Here is a 5,000-nt window from a genome sequence, read left to right as displayed (position 1 = left end):
GGGCTGCTCTAAAAAGTGGGCTATTTAAAGATCAGCCTCCGTAAAAGCCAGCATATTATATAAATAGTGAAGAAAAGGCAAAAGCTTACAGCACCTGGTATTCCCAGGCGGTCTCCCATAAAAGTGTAACAATCGGCCTTATCAGCCGAGTTACAAGACTAAAATGGGGTCAGATTTAACTGTGAGAGATGACTAGTGGTTAAAAGAATGAGACATAAAAGAAAATTGGTTTAAATAGGTTTGGTGTATTTACATGGTTTACATAAAAGACTTTAAAACAACACGATAAAACTAGGGTCAACTCTGTTAAAAGAATACAGTTCATTTGTCCATACCCTAAAAACAGGTAAACTCTGTTAAAAGAATACAGTTCATTTGTCCATACCCTAAAAACAGTCCAAGAATCCCAGTGTGTTGATAAGTCCAATGTGAGTGTCCACCAGTGTATATACAATCCACAGAAAGTGTAATCCAAATTTTGCAGGTGGTGAATGGAAAGTTGAGCTCTAAAATTAGCAACTCCTCAATCCAACAGTTTGGTGACTGTCCTTTGTTTGTCATGCTGCTCTCTTATACAATTGTACTTCCTGCTTCCTGTCATGTGTCTAGTCACATGACAGGCCAACCATCCATTTATTAAAGACACATACACTTAAAATGTTAAGAGTAATAAAATGGCCTAAAAAACATGTAAAACACTTAAAACTCTATAATACATTTAAATGATTGTAATAAATAGAGCGGTAAAACACGTCTTTCTAAAAGCCAGCATATTATATAAATAGTGAAGAAAAGGCAAAAGCTTACAGCACCTGGTATTCCCAGGCGGTCTCCCATCCAAGTACTAACCAGGCCCGACGCTGCTTAGCTTCCGAGATCAGACGAGATCGGGCGCTCTCAGCGCGGTATGGCCATAAGCGAGGGCTGCTCCAAAAAGTGGGCTATTTAAAGATCAGCCTCCGTAAAAGCCAGCATATTATATAAATAGTGAAGAAAAGGCAAAAGCTTACAGCACCTGGTATTCCCAGGCGGTCTCCCATAAAAGTGTAACAATCGGCCTTATCAGCCGAGTTACAAGACTAAAATGGTGTCAGATTTAACTGTGAGAGATGACTAGTGGTTAAAAGAATGAGACATAAAAGAAAATTGGTTTAAATAGATTTGGTGTATTTACAAGGTTCACATAAAAGACTTTAAAACAACACGATAAAACTAGGTCAACTCTGTTAAAAGAATACAGTTCATTTGTCCATACCCTAAAAACAGGTAAACTCTGTTAAAAGAATACAGTTTATTTGTCCATACCATAAAAACAGTCCAAGAATCCCAGTGTGTTGATAAGTCCAATGTGAGTGTCCACCAGTGTATATACAATCCACAGAAAGTGTAATCCAAAGTTTGCAGGTGGTGAATGGAAAGTTGAGCTCTAAAATTAGCAACTCCTCAATCCAACAGTTTGGTGACTGTCCTTTGTTTGTCATGCTGCTCTCTTATACAGTTGTACTTCCTGCTTCCTGTCATGTGTCTAGTCACATGACAGGCCAACCATCCATTTATTAAAGACACATACACTTAAAATGTTAAGAGTAATAAAATGGCCTAAAAAACATGTAAAACACTTAAAACTCTATAATACATTTAAATGATTGTAATAAATAGAGCGGTAAAACACATCTTTCTAAAAGCCAGCATATTATATAAATAGTGAAGAAAAGGCAAAAGCTTACAGCACCTGGTATTCCCAGGCGGTCTCCCATCCAAGTACTAACCAGGCCCGACGCTGCTTAGCTTCCGAGATCAGACGAGATCGGGCGCTCTCCGCGCGGTATGGCCATAAGCGAGGGCTGCTCCAAAAAGTGGGCTATTTAAAGATCAGCCTCCGTAAAAGCCAGCATATTATATAAATAGTGAAGAAAAGGCAAAAGCTTACAGCACCTGGTATTCCCAGGCGGTCTCCCATAAAAGTGTAACAATCGGCCTTATCAGCCGAGTTACAAGACTAAAATGGGGTCAGATTTAACCCTCTGGGGCCCGGGGGTGTTTTGGGGCCCTGAAGAAGTTTTGACATGTGCTTTTTTTCAGTATGTTAAAAACATATTAATATCCTAAATCTAAATACATTGTATTTAGCACAAATTGGACTACAAAAATATGTAAGCAACATGAATGTACACATTTTTTAAGTTTTTGAGAAAACAATGTTTATGCGTGCATTTTGAAAAACTAAATTTTTGAAGTCACTGAAATAAGGTCATCTAACACATACAGAATATTTATTCTCAGGAATTTCGAGAATTGGATGTGGTAGGCTTGTTTTTTTTCTACCAAATGATGTGAAAATCATCTAGTTCACTTGTTTTCACAAAACAGTATATGGATTTAAATTTTTGAAGACACTTTTTGTTTAGAGTGGCTGTATGCGAGAAGGCGTGAATCATCATGAATAATGCTGTGATTTACACCTGAGAAGACAAAGACCTGCATAATGAGCCGCATAATGAGCCATTCAGTCGGATGTTGACTGAGAGGAAACAACAGAAAGAATAAAGGAAAAATGAAAGGACAAAATACATATATATTTAGTTTGAAGCGTATTTTGAATATATTTAACTATCACACAAAATAACTTGTCTTTCACTTGTGAGTGCAGTTAAACTTTTTATTAGGAACAAAAGTAATAAACACAGAAGTCAAGATGTCGAGGGTGCAATATCCAAATCACTTGCAGGAAACTTGAACACAGGAAAACGGGGAACAGCAGAAACTGCAAAGAAAACAAGTAGATGTGAGCAACACAATGATCTGACAAAGACAGAGCTAACATGGAGAAAACACATACACTACCAGCCAAACTTTTTATTATTAAAAGTTTTTTTTTTTTTTTAAGTGAGCAGTTTTTTTACATAGTAAACCTATTTCACAAAATTAGATAATTATTTTTCTTTAAAAAAGTACCTTTGACTGGTAGTGTATAGCATAGGCGTATAACAGTTAGGTGCAAATAAAACAGTGTGAGATAAATACAGGTGTAAGGTTTGTAATGAAGTGATACAGGAGAAACCATACATTTTCTACCTTTCATACAGATTACTTAAAAAGAGAATAGTAGTTTTTTATTTGAATTGGTTTATGTAAAAGTAAACATTTCAAGCTTTCTACAAGTAAATGCATTATGTCTGTGAGGCACGTAATCACTTAGATTTAGGTTTCATGCACGTTAGTTTCATTTATGTGTCTGTGAAAAGATATAACAGACAGTGAAGGCAGAGCGCGTGCCCTGACTGTTTTCTTATTTTCATAAAAGCACAGTGTATACAAATGAAAATATACCCTCTACAGTTTCGAATGATGTATTGGTTGTATTTGTACGATCAAAACTGACGGAGAATTTTACATTCTTTTCGGAGTTATTACAAAAGCGTGCCTCAAATGTGCCAGCGCGTTTTTCGACCAAAGTTGAAACATCCTGTCATCATGAGACATTTAGATGCAGTGAAATGAAACATACTTTATAATGTTTCACTTGCTGTAGTCAGGAAATACAGTTGGCAAAAAGTCTTAACTGGTAAAATGTGTGCACATTCTGTCACAGTAACAACTTACAAATATAAAAGAAAAAAACTTACTTGTGTAAATATCTCATCTGCTGGTTCACGCCATGTCTCATTTAATGTTCATCTTCTGAAGTAAGTTTTATTCCTGACAGCCCGTCTTCTTCCAGAAAGGACTAACTTGAAAGAAAAGAAACTGCTTTCTCCTTTGTTTACTGTGATGTGGGCGTCTACTTTTGGCGCGGCGCCCTCACGTGGACGATTTGAATATGAAAGACTGGAATCGCTCCTGGGCGTGATCTAATTAAAACTAATGAAGCAGACAAGAGAGACTGGACATCGTGTTGGTTTCATACGGATTACTTTATCACAGAATATTTGATTTCAATAAACATAACTTTATTTGAAAGTATAGATATCAAGCTTTCTCTAGACATATTGCTCATGTCTCTGTGTTGTGTATTGGCTGAGTTATAGTCTATTTTAATGACGCGTTTCTGAATGAAGATCACGGAGATCAACGCGGCAGACAGCACACCCTTTTTGTTTTCTTTATTTTGTAAAATCACAATATTTTTTTGGTTTTGTGAGTATATACAAATAAAAGTAGACCCTTTACAGATTCGATTGATGTACTGCTTTTATCTGTACAATCAGAAATGACCGAGTAATTGAAGTTCCTTTTGGGAAACTGCCACAAAACGCGTATACGCGTGTTTGGACCCCAGGGGGTTAACTGTGAGAGATGACTAGTGGTTAAAAGAATGAGACATAAAAGAAAATTGGTTTAAATAGATTTGGTGTATTTACAAGGTTCACATAAAAGACTTTAAAACAACACGATAAAACTAGCTCAACTATGTTAAAAGAATACAGTTCATTTGTCCATACCCTAAAAACAGGTAAACTCTGTTAAAAGAATACAGTTCATTTGTCCATACCCTAAAAACAGTCCAAGAATCCCAGTGTGTTGATAAGTCCAATGTGAGTGTCCACCAGTGTATATACAATCCACAGAAAGTGTAATCCAAAGTTTGCAGGTGGTGAATGGAAAGTTGAGCTCTAAAATTAGCAACTCCTCAATCCAACAGTTTGGTGACTGTCCTTTGTTTGTCATGCTGCTCTCTTATACAGTTGTACTTCCTGCTTCCTGTCATGTGTCTAGTCACATGACAGGCCAACCATCCATTTATTAAAGACACATACACTTAAAATGTTAAGAGTAATAAAATGGCCTAAAAAACATGTAAAACACTTAAAACTCTATAATACATTTAAATGATTGTAATAAATAGAGCGGTAAAACACGTCTTTCTAAAAGCCAGCATATTATATAAATAGTGAAGAAAAGGCAAAAGCTTACAGCACCTGGTATTCCCAGGCGGTCTCCCATCCAAGTACTAACAAGGCACGACGCTGCTTAGCTTCCGAGATCAGACGAGATCGGGC

At 36.6% G+C, this 5,000-nt stretch overlaps 3 non-coding genes across 3 annotated transcripts in view; all 3 read right to left on the bottom strand.

Annotated features, from left to right (window-relative positions):
• Positions 1 to 800: 800 nt before the first annotated feature.
• Positions 801 to 919, bottom strand: LOC141292233 (5S ribosomal RNA). Its single transcript, XR_012340472.1, has one exon. It is a non-coding gene; the product is annotated as a 5S ribosomal RNA (ribosomal RNA).
• Positions 920 to 1,720: 801 nt separating this feature from the next.
• LOC141315824 (5S ribosomal RNA) lies at positions 1,721 to 1,839 on the bottom strand. Its single transcript, XR_012351142.1, has one exon. It is a non-coding gene; the product is annotated as a 5S ribosomal RNA (ribosomal RNA).
• Positions 1,840 to 4,907: 3,068 nt separating this feature from the next.
• Positions 4,908 to 5,000, bottom strand: part of LOC141319186 (5S ribosomal RNA) — a 119-nt gene continuing 26 nt past the window's right edge. Inside the window, exon 1 of the ribosomal RNA XR_012353457.1 lies at positions 4,908 to 5,000. This exon is cut by the window's right edge and continues 26 nt beyond it. This is a non-coding gene — a ribosomal RNA (5S ribosomal RNA).

The sequence above is a fragment of the Garra rufa genome, chromosome 1 (assembly GCF_049309525.1).
Source record: "Garra rufa chromosome 1, GarRuf1.0, whole genome shotgun sequence".
Classification (NCBI taxonomy): domain Eukaryota; kingdom Metazoa; phylum Chordata; class Actinopteri; order Cypriniformes; family Cyprinidae; genus Garra; species Garra rufa.
This window is presented reverse-complemented; position numbering and strand designations above follow the sequence as displayed.